The 17,515-nt window shown below is 37.5% G+C and overlaps 1 long non-coding RNA gene across 1 annotated transcript; it reads right to left on the bottom strand.

The window, feature by feature from the left end:
• Positions 1-5,101: 5,101 nt before the first annotated feature.
• On the bottom strand, positions 5,102-16,079 carry LOC132075141 (uncharacterized). Its single transcript, XR_009418718.1, has 3 exons — positions 16,020-16,079; positions 6,292-6,368; positions 5,102-5,440 (listed from the first exon to the last, which is right to left on the bottom strand). It is a non-coding gene; the product is annotated as an uncharacterized LOC132075141 (long non-coding RNA).
• Between the last annotated feature and the right edge of the window lie 1,436 nt (positions 16,080-17,515).

Consider the following 17,515-nt stretch of genomic DNA (forward strand, 5'->3'; position numbering starts at 1 on the left):
AAAATAGGAGCTACATTGCAACATTACGTACAAGATCAGAAAGAAGTTGCAGGATTTCTTCTTCAATTTTTTTGTATGCTGAAGTGGCAGGAGCAGCAGCTGACAGAGTGGGTTCCTACACATACTCTCTAAGTCCTCGTTGTCCTGTTCTTCCACAACCAAATTAGCCTCCTAACTAGCTTTTAACCAAGGCTTTTCATCAAGTAGTGATGGTCAAAGAATTAAGGTCACACTAACATTTGCTTACCTCTTTATGCACAAATAAATCCCAATAATTCTGAGGTTACAACTCATTTGTATAAACTCACTGTTATGTACTAAACAGGGCATTCGTGCCTAGAACAATATTTTGATGACTGTATAGAAAATGAAATAAATCATAAGAGAGGAGGATGGAGATGACAGTTGTAGACCTAGCAAAAACCATTCACTATTATGCAGTGACAACAATAAATGTAATGATTTCTCCTCAACAGTTTTCTGTAACATGATGCCTCTTACAGGTTGCCCAAAACAAATCAAGTTCTTTAGACCAGTGTATTTTACTTTATGTTCAATGAAATAGTAATTTAAAATAGTCACTTTAGGTATACAAATGTACCCTGCAACAGTAGAAACCACCCCAAACCCCATCTGCTGATACAAGAATGTTAGTTTTGTATTCTCAGAAGCAAAAATTATGGAGGGAACACCATGTCTGATTTCCTGCCACTTCGTCCTACAATCTCCAATATTGCTAGGAGATAACATTAAAACTGGTATTAAAGCTATTTTTCTGTCCTTCTTTTTCTGCTACAGAAGTCTCAAAATTTGCCACATATCAGAGGTACAGGCAAAGTGCTGCTGAGCCTTCTCCCATAATATCCCTTTAATCCAGTACAGATGAATTTGCCTTTACAAACTATTCTGAAGTGACTGTAGTTTGTGCTACATACCAAAATACTGTCAGCAGCCTATGAACAACTCCCATTTTTCACATTTTCATTTTTGATGGAACATATCTAAGCTTAAAATCAAGTGCTCTATGGAATCTAATGAGAAGCTTTTGATTAAACAAATATTCTGTTAAAAATGAATGCTTTTCAATAAATAACCAAGCTATTGAATACTTCTAATAGAAATTTTCAAATGAGAAAAATGTTTTCATTTGTAAGTTTATTTTTTTTCTGTGTAACATTCAACTGTCAGCAAGCTCATTCATCACAGAAATTCAAGTTATCATCTAAAAATGCTACAGACATTAGTATTTTTCTTCATTTCCATCAAGTTTTGCATGAGGGTTAAAGGAATTTTTTCCAACTTGGGTAGAAGATTTTTCTATTTTGTTTTCTTCATATAGCCTAGAGAGCTAGTAGTTGTTGAGAATTGGAATTTGATTTTTTATATTCAAGGAGAAATGCAGTCAAATGTTCTACCTCCTGTGTTTGTTACACAGTTTATTCCTTACAAATGGCTTGTCTTCATCTGCATTATGACCAGTGTATTCCCATTTAATTTTAAATTTCTAGACAAAAAATTTTTTATATATGTCTACCTATGATCACATCAGATTTTTTTTCTTTCCCCCGTTATTATGGCCTGAAAACTCGCATGCCACTTCTGCTAACTTACTGCCCAAAGTAGAATCAAGCCAGCTGAGGCTGGATCTGTTACCTAGCCCACAGCAAAGGACAGAGTTAAGGTCCCTTTCTGATCTCACTTTTAATGAGTACTAATGGCTGCACACACACTGCTCACTGCCGCTATTCAAGGGGCTATAATTTCATATCCACTGGCTGGGGTGTAATTAACAACAGAAAGCAAGGCCCAGTGTGATATCAGCCTGAAGTGAGCAGTGAGCTCTTTCAGGCCCTGCATTCAGTGCCCCACTCAGCTCCAACTACCAACTAAATTATTCCAAAAGTCCCCAAAGCATGTTCAGAAAGACACAAGCATCTAAATCTGATAGACAATGGCTTCTCTCACACTGAAGCTTCAAAAAAAGCTTAGTTCCGATGGTAAGTTTTGAGGTTTCTTCATGGTTTTCCAGAGGAATCTCTCTGCTCTCTATACAGATTTATGTATGCGCTTACAAAAACCATAAATTCTCATGCTGATAGCAGACCCATAATTTGCATACTACATTTTCAGTGAAGTCTCATAGCTTTCTGCTAGAACCACCTTTGTGACTGTTTAGTTTATTCTTCCTGCATTGGACAGACTCAAAGCTTTGTTTCAGACATCAGAACAGTAAGAGAATGTGAGCCACCATGAGTGAAAAGATTGGATTTTCCTACTTAGTAAATGCTTCCAAAATAAACTTCAGTGTTGTTTCTGTGTCTCCTATGAAATGTATAAGGAAAACCCATTGCTTTCTTTTGCCTGAAATGCATTAAAAAAATCTGAAAGGGTCCATCTCACTTATCCACATTTAGCATAAAAACCATGAGATCAAACAATTAGAATGGAATGTCAAATGCATGTGTTTGCTAAATGAATATAAACGTAACCTGATTGTCTCCTCCTTCATGTTTAGATCCTAATTTTGGATCCTAATGTGCCAATTTCATCCTGCCTTTAGTGAAATTGTCGCAACTCTACCAATTTAAAGAGTAAAATAAGGTGCATTGTTTATTGTTTCCATACTTTGTGTTTTACTTTTCCACTGTGACACTACTAAACAGCACAATTGTGTTTTATCTCACTCAAACCTGGCTGCTAAAGACTAAAGGACTTGTGCACTTACAATAATTGCCTTAAAGGCATTTTTATTTCATGCTCGTAAGAGATTACCTTGGCTTTGAAACTTGGTGCCACTATACAAGGTTATTTATTTACATTCTAACTTAAAAATTAAATTATATTTGCATATGAAAATGCAGTATGGGTGAGGGTTAAAAAAACTGGCAAGTAAATCCTAGTGCATTCAGAGGTGGAAATTATTATCCATTTATCCATAATGATTAACAGTTAAAATGCACTCTGCTGTTCCCTGTGTCTCAGGAAGAACAGAAGCTTTTGTTTTCCTGAAATAAAAAGCCACCTCTCTTTTTACAGTAATGCCTTAAAAGGATGGGGGCCATGTCACTCTCATGGCAAAAAGCCAAAGAAATTTAAAATGCACCCATCACATATTAAACAGTTAGTTCAATCCATGAGCCTTGTTTATGAGACATCTACAGCAATAAAGGGTAAAAAATAAGGAATTATTCCTTTCTGATGTGTACTAACTTGCAGAGAGTATTGCAGAGGGAGTACTTTAATAATCACTTCGAATAGTGAAAAAAGAGCTTGGTAAGTCGTTTCAAGGGTGAGGACAGTCTTGACAAGACAGCTCAGCATCCCCTATTTTAGCATCAACATTTTTTTGGTTGGCCAACATGCAAGAGGAAACAAATAAAAAAGTAGCCTGAAAAACGCAACCATATGCCTTTGGAAGCATTTAACCACCCGAAAGAAAAACAAAAAAAATCCCATTACAAGTAAAAAATGAGACATCAGACAATGTTAGGACATGTACACTTGCCCAGCTGATGATATACTGATCTCTTGGCACCAGCAAGGAAGAGAGGATAGGTTTGATTTTGGTGCTTCTTTTTTTTTTTTTTCCAGAAAGATTTTTGCCTCTTTTTATTTAGGCTTCACACTTTTCCTGGGGCCTCTGGGCTCCTGTCCAGGCTGAGATACTTCACAATTGACTTTCATTTTCTGAGGTAAGTGATCTGCCACTTTCAGAGCAGTTATAGGAGGGGTCAAGAGTGAGGTGGTGCGGTATGGCCTCACTCAGGCTCCTGCCTCTCTGACATTGTACATGCTAATGCAATGTGAAGTAGCACGTCTAAATAGCCTGTCAAACTTTTTTGATGTTAGCAAATCCACAGATGGGATTCATTTCCACACTGTTCAAAAAACGTAAACGATACAAGGACATTAAAGAGCATTAAACTACTTGATGACATTTTGGTCACATTAATGAAAAGTGGCATTTATAAACTACTAGAAGAAGTTGGGGGGTGGGGGGGAAAGAAGAGAAAGAGAGAGGAAAGGAGAAGTGAGGAAGGGAAAAGGAATTAAAATCAATCAAAAAAAAAAAAAAAAAAACAAGAACCCAAGTAGGAAGTATAACAGCCTGTTTAGATCTACACTTATATCTATTCACTCACAGTGGTTATTACCTTTCTTTTTGTGGCATCCCATCAATGCTGTGACCAGAATGATGTGGTATATAAGTGTATCAAAACCCAGCCTCACCGCTTAGCTCAGGCCTAATTTGGCTTTCAGTGGCCTGTATGAAGCACCTCCCATGTCATCCAAATGTATTATAGGTCAGCCTATAACATCTCTAGCATGCAAATCAAGAGGGTAAGAGCTAACAGCAAAAAAACCATTTGACTGTGGAAATTTCTGAGATCAGTTTCTGGATCTGTGGCTTCCACTACCTGTTAGGCACACTCAGAACGTGATGGAGACCTGGGTATAAGAGTTAAATAGTTGGTCTGGGTATAGGAGTTACTAGGTGCTGGCTGATGTGCTGGAGCAGCAGAGGCCTTGGAGCTGGCTGCCCCAGGATGCCAGGCTGGCTGGGAAGGAGGGCAGACGGGAGACGTGCTGCACTGGCTGTGCCACTGCCACTCGCAGCCGCAGCAGATTTTTTTTCCAGCATTCGTGGTTACATTAATTGTTAATGACAAAGGCAACCTTCACTCTGTGTGGTTTCCTGCCCATATTTGGATCCTTTACAAGCCCCCCTTTTTTCTTCCTCTCCTCCCCCCTCCCATCATCCCTTCCCTTTCTCTGATAGGAAATGCAACCCGAGATGTGCAAAAAAACAGTGCGCATATTGTCATTTAATTGGCCCCTTGCTCAGGCGCATCGGGCCTCGGCGCGTGTGCTGTAGGGTGTCTGCTCCACAACAGGAAAGAATAAACCCAGACTCAAATCATAGGAAATTCATCAAATATGCTTCTTAGAGTTCTGTCTTTCAAGGTCTGTTTCCCTGCCATATGATCTCTATAAACCAAATTACTGCTGGCCTGAGTACAAGACTGGAGGCGCCTGGGGCTAACATATAATGAATGCCAAATGCATGTGACAATAGACTGATCATGGAGAAGAATTGAAATTTTTTTTTAAGTAGTTCTTTTATTTCATTTATAAAAAGCAAACTGACTACACTTAAAACATTTAAAAGGAGCCAATCACTTCCCTGGAGTTCCAGACCTGCATAACAAATGTTTTTTATCAAGCCAATTAAGCAGCAAGGACACAAGATACTTTTGAATAAAGTAGAAAATATAAAATAAATTAAAAATACCTCATTCTAGTTTGGGAGGAATGTATGCATTATTGAATCAGCTCAATTTTTCCTTTTACAAGCCTTTCCACATAAATATCCTACCCTTCAGTTGCAAGAAGGTAAACTGCTTCTGCTGGGAATGCATAATCTCAGAAACACTGGATCCTAAAAAAAAAGTAAGAAAGCTGCTTAAAGGCTAGAGTGATGTAAGATGAATTATTTTTATTAATTTGTGCAATTAGCAGTCAACCAGAAATTTTTATCCCTGTGTTGCCAATTATTCTAAATAACCTAACAAGTTCAAGTATTGCTGTTGCAGGATCACAGGAAATGTGAAATCTCCAGAAGAAAATATATTATACTCTCTAATATAGACAGAGGGTAATTAATAATGCTTTTTAGGTTTTAGAAAATATTGCACTTAGAATTGCAAGCCGACTAACGGACCGTCTATAACCTCTAAATGCTTCCATATTCAGAGACATCAGCAGTCAGAGTTACAAAAAAGTAATAATGCATACATATTAATAGATCACATTTTGTCCTTTGGGGAGAATATATTTTAAAAGGGCTAAGGCAGCAATAGTAGCTTTTCAGAAAACTCTAAATGCTATAATTGTTTTATATGAATTACAGTGCTCATATTAATTAATGAATGTTTTATATATGTAAGTATTTGATAAATACAGACCAAGGGGGAAAAAAAAATCTTTTAAGCTGACACATGAAAAAAAAAAAAAGCCAAACACATTGCTGTTTGAAGGTTTGGAACCAGTTAAGTACAAGATTATTTTAACCACATTTCAATGAGGAACGTGAAATATGGTCCATGAAGTCATGCAATTCAGCAGAACATTTTTTTTTTTTATCTGGTTAAATAGAAACAAAAGCAAAATTGCCAGTATACCTCTTTAGTCATATTTTAATCAAAGTTTTTAAGAAAGCTGCCTGTAGCTAATAAAAAGTTGCATCCCTAGGGCACTCTGTTGAAAGAATCAAAATAGGCATCGACTCACTCTTGGTAGCAGTAGCCGTGTTGGACCTTTCAAGAGCACACATGGACACAGGACTCAGTCATTATTCTGGGGAGCTGCTGAAGAGGTGAGAAAAAAGGGGAAAGTACTGCTTGCAGGAACAGGACTGTGATTTTGAAACCTAAAGCTAATATCACTTTTTTAGATGGAGTAGAGCAGAATTCATCTTCATAGGTATTGGTTATAACTTCATTGCTTCTGGTTTTCTGTCAGTGTAAATAATTTGGAAATAGCTCCAGTGACATTAGTTACAACTAACTGATATGAAGTCACCAGCATGAAATGTGGATCAGTGCTAGTATATCTATTTGTAGTGTTCTTTTAAGACCCTATGAAAAATGTTTGCTTTGGTGTGTGACAGCAAAGGAAAAACTTTCTTAAGTAACAAGAGAACAAAAATGTGCTATCTATTTTCAAGTTTAACAAGTGGAGAATAATTTTAAAATCAGTTTTAGGTATTTATTGTTACCCCTAAAATGTCTTTAGGCTGGTCAAAAAAACAGGAACCAGCAAGATATTAGCTTGTACATCTGCCAAATACTTGCTTCTGATTTCTTTATGCAGGTTGTCAAAAAATACCTGCCCACAAATGACAAGCCACTCTGGACTATAGTGACAGCCATACATGATTCACATTCTTCATATTTCCCACACCAACATTTATACACCAAAAAAACTCCAAGATATCAATGAGCTAGTTATATTAAATAATGCAAACCAAGCCAAAGAATGACTATAAATTATGGGTTTTAAATGCAGCAAGAGAACAAAATACTTTTGATAAAAGTTGTTCTCTCTCACAAAATCTCTCCCATAATTTTCAAACAGCTCTGCTGCCTGCCTGCTGAAAGCTCTTTCAGAACTTTGAGTAAATGTGTTCATAACTAATTTATATCAATTTCATGATGCACAGAACTTTCATATTCATCATCTGCTTTACCCTAATGCCAATAAACATCCTGTTTGAAGGCATTTAGGACTGACAAGCCATCAGAATGGAACTTTTCTCTGCTGACCACTGCTGGCATGAACCCAGGACCACTCTTTGCCCTGGAAACAGGGAGGAGAGGTGGGAGGACCATCAGCTCCTCTGTGGGACCGTTCGACTGGGGCACAGGGACACAAACCAGGCCACTCCTCCTGTGGCATTTACTGCCCGTGAGGAGCGGGACGCTCAGCTCTGAGCTCTTCTCACTCTCAGCACGACAAGTCCCACAGCAGTGTGTGTCACTGGATCATGAACCGGCAGCCTGAGAGATATTTAGGGCAGGTACTCAAAGGCTTTGTCTGCACGTGTGGCAGATTGGTGCATTTGAGATACAAGATTGCCTAAGGCGTCACGGAATCCATAGAGACTTGGACAGGCGTTCAGATGTATCAACAACAGCGCAGTTGAAAAAGCTATTATTGCTTGGAATTGCCACTTCAGGCTCTGACATTCTGTTCTACTTGTGTACACACTCCTGAAAAACTGAGCACAAAAATAGCAGCAGAAACAGAAATATTTAAAAACACATAATCTAAAATATTACAAATATACTTGGCCTCTTTCTTCGGGAACACAAATGTTTAACTGCTTTCTGAACCTAATAATCAGAAACAGAAAATTTCATATTATTTGAGATTTGTATGCTAAATAACTTGGTTAAAAGAATGTTACTAGGGGTCAGAATTCAAGGCCTGAAAGCTGTAAATCAATGAAAGTTGCCTGCATAAACTTAATTCAGCATTTTACTTACAACTCCACTTGGCAATTTTCTGCATGGTCCTATATCAAAAGATACAAAAGTTTATTGGTACAGCCAAATTTCTTCTTGTTGTTAACATACTGCCTCTGACTGCACAGTGTATTGTCCAAGCTGTATTTTGAAACAAATATGTTAATTCCTTTAAGGAATTTCAGGAGAAATTTATTACAACAGTATGACAGGACAGAAATACACCTCCATGATTTGAAGGAATGTTATCAGCTCTTAAAGGTGGGAAACAAAGTTTAAAAGGTAGCTACTCTGGTTCTAAATATGAGGTTCAAAGTATCTGATTTTGACTATTTAGTGCTATATATCACTCAATCATTTGAAATTGTGCATTCTTCAGCAGATGAAAGCACCATATCTCAAGTTAGATATCAAAAAGGAAGACAGACAATGACTTCTTAAAAGTATGGCTTAATTAAGATTTGATGAAAATACTATAGCAAAAAAACAAAACCAAAAAAAGATTGAAGAGGCATCAGTCTTGCCTCTACTGTTCTATACGTGCACAAAAGCATTTGAGAAACAAAGATGAAGGGGTAGAGCTTAGGGGCCCAAATGGAGAATGGGACCCAGCTGCAATAAATACAGTCTGAACACATCCTGTAAACAAACTCCACGCTGAAAAAATGCCACTGACAAGGCAAAGAAAGCAAAATGTATCAAGGCAGCCAAAAGGGAGAGAAGGAGCTGGACGAAGCTGTGCATGAGACCAATCCTTCTGAGAACAGGCTGTAGGTTTCCTGAAACCTTGTCTGCTGCTGTTTTTGACATCTGGCAAACACTCTCTGGGGTTTTGGGAGGGGATGAGTTTGGGAAATTTAATTCCTGCTCTATACATATAAAGTGCTGCAATGTTAACTCTAGTCATCATCTCAGCCCTGATGATACAACAAGTACTTAATACAACAAATACTTCTATCATTGCTAATACTTGTAATATTTAGCTGTATATTTATAGAGTAATTACTCTTAAATTTTAGCTTTTAACAGTTATTCTTACAAAATTTTTTGTAACTATCATGCATTAAGATTTTAAAGGCAACCACTGACTTTTGTGTAGGCTCATTCTGGAAATGCTTGAACCATGGATGATTGAGAAAGAAAAATCAACACTTGCCTGCAGTGCAGAGAGCATGGAAGTTAAAGAGTTACACACATGCAAAAATCCAAATGAGTCAACAAATACTGTGAGAGCGCCAAAAAAATAGTTGAGCTGAACATGTGGGCTTCTTGTTTATGCAAGCTTTTCAGAGAATGTTTTTCATAAAAGAGATGTAACACTGTTTAACGCTCAGTCACTTTTTCAGGGGATATGTCTTGGCTGCGCTGTGTTCAAGAGTTTAGACTGCTACTGAAGGAGGAAACAATTCTCTCCTGAGGCAGTTATGATTTAAATCTCTTACTAGGGTGGAGAAGCTTGTTTTATCCTACTTTTTTCCCTCCTTTTTTGCTGTTATTGGGCACACGTGGCAACCATCAATCTCTTGCTGCACATTTTGCACGCAAATACCAATACATAGAAGCATTGTGTTGCAGCTGCAGGACAAATGGATGAAAACATCCATTCTTAGGGGCCAAACAATGCAAAAAATAAAATAATTGCAAACTCTAACAAAATCTTAATGGAAACTTCAGTAAAATCCATGTTCATCAGATGATCATTGGATCTGAAGTGATAGCATATAGATTTGACAGTTTCTATTATGATGGTCTGAAGAACAATAAACATGATTTCACTGTGTACTCCTTGAATGCTCAGTGTGTTTTGGGTTGCTTTACAACACTGGAGTTGTTCCTTGGTATTGTAATACAAACAGAAAGTCAGAATTTCTCAGGACAAAGGAAACTCTTTGATTTTATCTACTGCTTTTAACACTCAATATTTTTTCCTCCTTGAATGACTTCCCTTTAAAAGAATCCAATATGAACTGATACTCTCATTCATCATCTATTCTTCAAAGAATGACTAACTCTACTCCTAGTGAAACCTTGTCTCTGCTCACCCTCCTCAATGCCCTGATGAGAATTTTGTTTCTGAATTAAGTGAATTATTTAATTCTTTCCCATCAGATGTATTCAGAAACCAAAAGCTTTTTGTCTGGCAAGATCTAGTTTCCATTTTACCCAAACTATTGTTGTAGCTCGGGGAACTGGCAAAATCAATCCTAATGAATTCTAAGAGCAATTTGTACCTCAGCTGCAGAATCATACTCACTTGGCTCTCAGGTATTTTTTAGATTGTAAGCATTAAATTAAGACAATAGGGCAAATTCTGTTCCCAGCAATCTTTCTACAAATGAAAAATTAGATTTGTTTCTTTATTCCTGTCTTTGCAAAAGGGATACTTACACAGCTTGAAAGCCTTGCAAAGCAAACTTCAAGCAGTTTATCTACTTGTTTGCCCTAATTCTTCCAATTCCTTGTACCTAGAACAAGTAAAAATGGATTTCCTAGAAAGCACAGTTCCAGTATATTAGTTTGTCATTCAGAAGGATACACATCAACCTCTACACACAGTAGTGCTTGGTAAGCCAATCCTCCAATACTTAGCTCTGCACATGAGGTAAATTAATTGCACAATTGTCAAATTTTCCTTGTCTTGAATTTGAGAACTTTGGCCATAAAGATGGCTCATCATAGCCTGTTAAGGCACCAGGACAAATGAGCTGTTTTATGCTTAGTGATTTCATAGCCATTTCACTTCCAGAAATGTTGTATATGTAAGTGGGTGAGGCCACCCACATGGTCCAGTGTTGTGGTCTGGTTGCTCTGTTGGAAAAAGCAATATAAAGTCAGTTTTTTGGCTTCTGTCAGTGTATCCAGATGATTTCAATTTGTTAGGATTCCACTTGAGTGGTCAGCATTAGTTTGACAAAATTGTGCCAACAGACAACTCTTTCTGCAGCCTCAAGGATTTTGGTGCACACTGGGACTAGGCAGAGGTACAGAGATTTTAGCTTTACAATTTTACATACAGCTTCTTAAAATTGGGTCCATTAGGTAGCTCTCATATATACAAGAGTTCAGTATGTGGTTTACACACAATAAACACTTTACTGAGCTCAGGTTTCTTCTGATGGAATAAAGAGAGATTATGACAATAGCTGTTCCTCAGGGAACCATAAATTGAGTTAATTTTTAAGTACAGTTCACGCTCTGGAAAGTTATATGAGACATTAGACTGACCTTGCCCACTAGTAATCAAATCAGTAAGTGCCGAAAAGAAAAACCAACATGATAATTTTTATGCTTGTTTCTCAGTGATTTATATTTCGTATGTGGGGTAGCAATGTCACAGAGTCCATTCTTTTTTAGCATGCCTGGCAGCTACAAGGATGAAAAGTCCTTTGAATCATGGAAGATAATCTGTTGATCACAAACTAAGTTTAAGTATTCAAAAGGTACTTCTTGAATTTTGTGATGGATTTTTACTATGCAGTAAAAGAGAGGAAATAGTCTTGGCTCTTCTTATGCTCCTGGTGTTCAGCAAGTTAACCATCAGCATGAGTCCAACCTCACATTGGCAAGAATCTCATGTCCTCAGAATTTCCATCTACTAGTTTCTGTTTCTTTAGAGAGATGGTGTGTGGAGAACAAATGGGTTCTCTTTTTAGACATTCAGACTGTTGTATAGGTTGGTAAATCATCCAAGGATTCAAGAGTTTTAAAAGTATTTAGAACTGACTGTGGCACATAACATACAAGAAACATTTCTTACCTAAGTACTGTGTTGACTTGACAAAAGAAATGATTGCTGATGCCATTGATTAACTCATTATCTGCTACAAAGGCTTCAGAACCAGACCCCTGGTAGCATTTTATTACTTGGAATTGGCAGAAATTGCCTTCCCACTTCCTCACCTTGTCTTCCTACCTTCATCAAACGTGTAAAGTTAACTAATGGAAAGTGAAATATTTCTACAACAAAGCATAATTGCAACTTGACTCTCTGGACAGAGTAAAAGATCATTTCATGACACTCTATTTCCAGCTCTCAGGGAACAAATCCATCCAGTAATAGTAACCCAACTGGTAAGACACACACAGACTTTCCTGCTTCTTACTGAAATTTATGGGCTTTCTGAGCCAACTAAGAATTTTGTGTTTACAGAACAGCTAAAGGCTTGGAATACTTTACAGACCTAAAACTGAATTGATATCTTACCCAAGTTAATAAAATTCTGATGCATAAAATAAGCAGATTATACTCAACAGCAAGAACTTGACCCATTTATCAATAAGAAGCCAGGATCATCTCAACACCTTGGCACAATTCTGTTGGAAGTTATGAACAATAAGCAACTGAGATCACTATGAATTGACTGTTGCGTGAAGCAGCAGAAAGGCCAATCAGATAAAAATTCTCCTTCTGACTCAGCAAATACTGAGCTGAAGGCCAAACACAGCCCTAACAGCAAAGCTATTGTAGTTGTTCAGTCATGGGAACAGCGAGAAAGTGAATTTTATGGTCTCAATAGCTCCTGCGGCATCTTCCCAAAATTAACTGGGGAAATCACTGGCTTCAGGATCTAAAATGCTGCCACTTAAAGGAGACACAAAAAGAACAAGCCCACATTTCAAATGAATATAGGAAAATCTTACATTACAAAGTGAAAATACTCTCTTTCCAGCACAGCAGAAGCCCATTTAAAAGAAACCATGCTCCTACACAATAAATCACAGGCATAAAACCAGTATTAATCTTAACACATACATGCAAACTAACACAGGTATGCACATCAAGTCACCCAAACTCCCAGCAAAACATTCTCAGAGCTGAGGCTAGCAGCACCTAACAACTGCAATGCACTGTTGAATTCCCTGTTACAGTCCCAAGACTTATGAGAGGTCCTGTGTGATTCTGAGAAGGCAAAGTTCTTCACCCTTATCTACACTCACCGTGTTAAAAGGCTTCAGTATGAAATGCAAATTGATAATCTGTGTATTTTAAATAAATGGACAAACTCAGTCTATGTTTCATTCGCAAGGAAGGAATTTCTGGCAAATATTCTCATCTCAGTGGAAATAAAGAGCTGCCAGCTACATAGAAAATGTTGCTTAAAGAAAATTTTGGAAAACTTAAAATATCCCATATCCTTTCCACCTCCTTATGTGTATTTAAATGAGCAGCAACATACCAAATTTGAACTCTTGAAATAAAATTCTGAACAATATAATTTCTATATTTAGCATGCTAGTAGTCCCATGCCAAGATTCAGTCTTTGGAATATTTGCTGCATACGTACCACATGCATGTTACTACAAGAAGTAACAAATATGTAACATCTGGCATTTTTGCCTTCTAGTCAGTCTTGAAACATGAAAAGTATTTTCATGTAAAGTAAAATGAAGTATTTTTGCACAAACTGAAAACGTACAATGCCTAGGCTTAGTTTAGGAAAGATCTAATTGCTAACACAGACCATTCTCCCATTTCTCAAGGCTTTTTTGAAAGCACTGAACACCAGCTGATAGTTCATCCAAGCCTGTCTGATCTACCCTGTGGCCTTCAGAAGAGTGGACTTCACTTCTTTTTGCTCACAGGGAACTGAACCATCTCTCTTCTGGAAGGTCTATTCAGTAGTTACAGTATTCATATTATCAAAATTAAGTTAGATTTAGTTGCCAGCAAGTACTGTCCTACTCAAAGAGAAATGGATCGAATATATATTAAAGCATGTAGTCATGACCTAATATTCTATGCCAGTGTCTTTTATATGACAGCCTCCAAAAATTGCTCTAAGATTTTTAATTTTTCTCTTCCATAGAATGGAGGAGGTACAGGGGTTGTCAGCTAGGAGTGAAGAACATATTAAGCAAAAGAATTTGAAAAAGCTGTGTTCAAATAGTGAACACAGGAGAGTTCAAAACCAGCACATCGATCACCAGGCTCAACTAGAGAACTGGTGAAGACAATTAATCTTTAATTTGTATTTTAAAAACGTAGGTAACAAGAGGATAAGAAATTACTGAAAACATAAAGGTGATGAACTGAGTCCAAACAGACCCCATAACAAGATACTCAGATGCTTAAAGTTATACCTCCTAGGTTATAGCACTGATCACTGCATAATGGAATGTGCACATTAAGCTTGTTTTCCAAAGTTTTTTTTTTTTTTTAAATCTAATCACACAGACTTTATTATCAATACTGTATATTTGGAGCTAATTGAAAAAACTGCGTGTGATTTCTTGCTGGATACAAATCATATGCCTTGAATAAGGATTAGCTGGATAACTCACAAGTCCCCTAGGGAAAATATGTTGTACAGACTACTCCTCATAAGTGGGGATTAATATCAAATCCCACAGGAAGTCATGCACTGCAGTGTTTGTTTTCATTTCGCTTTATATTTACTGGCAGTTTAGACTGTTCTTTCAGCTTGTGTTCAACAGACATTGCAGCATGACAGATTTTTGCAGCACATGTAACATCATGCCTCACATTGTGACCACCTGATGGTATTTCCTAGATATTGTCCAGTGGGTCTTATAAAATTGAATATGCTGTGAACTCAGATTGACTGCATGGAATGTGCTCCCTTTTAGGTTTTATTGTTATAACTTTTCCTAGCTTAACGTGGTATTTGCATGGCAGTTGCTATCACTGCTCACCATTAATCTTAGTGCTGATGTTCTCACCCTCAAGCAGTTTCACTCTTTTTTTACTCTTGTTAAACCTGGATTTATTATTTCCCCTGTATCTGTAGGTTCCCTAACTCCTTAACTTACATCTTAATTTATGTCATTTCTGGTCCAGCTCCAATATTCCTTTTGTACTTTTCCCTGCATTTTCAGAACCCAGTTCTTCCCTGTCTCATCACTCTCTGTCCTTTGAGATCATAAACCAGCTTCTCACTGATACAACTGTGAAGAGGAAAGAATGTAATGCAAAACAGTCTTCCACACATCCCAGCACTGATAATACAAAATCATTTTCCTCTTCATACCATTCAAACCAGAGGAATTGTGTGAGCTATCAAATCCAGTATTCCTCATCAGCTAATTTTAGATACTTTTGTCATTGGCACAAAACCAAACAAATCCAACTGCAGGCAGTCTCTTTACTAAGAGTTTCCTTGTACCTCTTCCTTCAAAACTTGCTGGGTATGACCTGCAGCACCATGATCCAACTTGAGTCACTCCAGCTTTGAGCTCAAAGTGAGAAAGGGTGGAGATTGTTGACCAGTGAGTCTTACAAAATTAAATATGTTAGGAACAATTATCTTGGTGAAATACTAATAGCCATCAATGTTATAACATTGTATACACCACCCATGTTTATGCACATATTTTTCATCTGGATATTTTTAGGTTTACTCTTGCCATCTTTTCAAATTATCAATTATAATTATATTAAACAAATTTTCTTCCTCAATGAATTTTCTTGGTCTGCATTACTGAAAAGCTATTTCTAGCACCACATTGCACAGGGATCTCTTGTTGCACTTTTCCTATATGTTGCAACTCAATCTTTCCAGAAAAAAATATCATCAAGGCATAGCATAAATTGAAATGGTTTTGATTGATAAATGGTCATGTGTCAACATACAGAAAAATGTCCTTGTACTGTAAAGAGAAGTCTAGATGTTTATGCAGTATTTCAAAAACAGGTAAAAATCCCATATCTAGAAAGCTGAATTTTAGGACATGGTGCTGCATCTCTGTTAACTTCATCTGAGTAGGATAGACAAAAGAGACCGAAGGCGGTAAATGTGTCTTTAAGAATGTGCACTGCAGTTGCCAGCACAAGCTAAACCTCACATTGCATGACAAGTATAAAATATGTAATTATAGAAGAGTTTGTGTTGGGAAGGACCTTTAAGATCATCTAAGTCCAACCCCTGCCATGAAGGGGTGCTGCAGTGTATGTCACAGCTGAGAGGGCCACCATACACAGAGCACCATCACGCAATTTCAGAAAGATCCAACCCACGCAGAGTAACACCTTACCATATCAGAAGGCTTCCGGTGTCTGCCCATACAGAGTAACATCACATCACCTCAGAAGGCTGCAAGCATCTGCCCTTGTGCTTTAGCCTAACATTTTATTACTCCTCATTGCTGATGCACTGCACCTGTGAGCCCTGTGCTCCCGTTGGTGATTGGTCAGTAACCCCCCAGCACTCCCTGGCTCAGCACCTCCAACACTGCTCACCTGCCTTTCACAGCTGCAGCCCATTGGGGATGGGGCTCAGCCACAGCCCCACTCCCAATTCCCACAACCTGTGTGCCTACAGGTGGGGACACCTTCCACTAGACCTGGCTGCTCAGAGCTCCATTCAACCTCACCTTGGACACTGTTGAGGGTGGAGAACATGGTAGAAACCTTAACAAAATTCCTGTTCGGCAAGATCATGTGCAAGACTTCCCTGCACCGTTCTTCATGCCATGGTTGTTTGAAAACCTTTGTAACGTTTTATTTAGTAGTTTGTATTTTGTTATAATTGTTTTTATTGCAACCAATAAGTAATTCTTACAGTAATCATAGTCAGTCATCTGTAATCCTTCCTCATATTAGGGTAGCAAATATCCATAAGTTTACTTTGATATAAACCAAATTTAAGGGGATAAAGGAGGGAGGCAGAGAAGATGCAAAAGAAAGAGTGCATGCATCTAGCCAGTGGTTTGGATCTAAAATACTAAATGTTGCCTCTGAGCAATCAACATTAGCATCACTGGAAAGCCACAGGTAGAGAAATCTCCTTGCAGATTTGAAGTGGGAGCTGGCTTTTCAGCTGGTTTTTTTTTTTCCCAGTTGTATTTTCCAGTAGAAATTTTAACCCTTAGGCATTAGAAAAAAATTGGATACCGGGTTGAGAAAATATATTCATTCATCATTGTCAGAATATCTTGTTTTGATCCTATAAAGACAGGTAACAATATTCAAGCCTTGAAATTGTTTATGAAGTAATCAGCATTTAATTTGTTCTGTTCAGAATTTAATTATATACCATGTGCCTTCCTGAGAGGACACTACCAGAAGTATAGCTGTCAAATGGAAATTAATTTGCTAGTAGATGACCACATACTTCATGAATTATACATGAAACTTTGTCTCACAGTGACTGTTGCTAAAAGACTCTTTCATCACTCTTATGTTTAAACAAACCACAATGGTTTTTAAATAAGTCTAATCAGCAGTAAGGAGATTATGATAAAGTGCTAAGAATGACTTCCAAAATAGTGTTTCAGTCACATTTCATATTGATGTGTTTCACTGCAATTTGGGTCATGTTCCTCTGCTCTTAGTTGTTAGCAGAATGATGGGCAGACCATTGCATTCGCTTTCAAATACAACATTGATAGCTGGATTTACATTTCTTTTTAAGATTCAGCTTTAGCAAACACGCCTTAGATTTCAGACATAATTCTGTTATTCAAATGGGAGAAGAGTTTGATAGCTATGCTAATCACTTTTATCTGAGAAAACATAACTAATAGCTTGG

This window comes from Ammospiza nelsoni, chromosome 6 (assembly GCF_027579445.1).
Source record: "Ammospiza nelsoni isolate bAmmNel1 chromosome 6, bAmmNel1.pri, whole genome shotgun sequence".
NCBI classification, from domain to species: Eukaryota; Metazoa; Chordata; class Aves; order Passeriformes; family Passerellidae; genus Ammospiza; species Ammospiza nelsoni.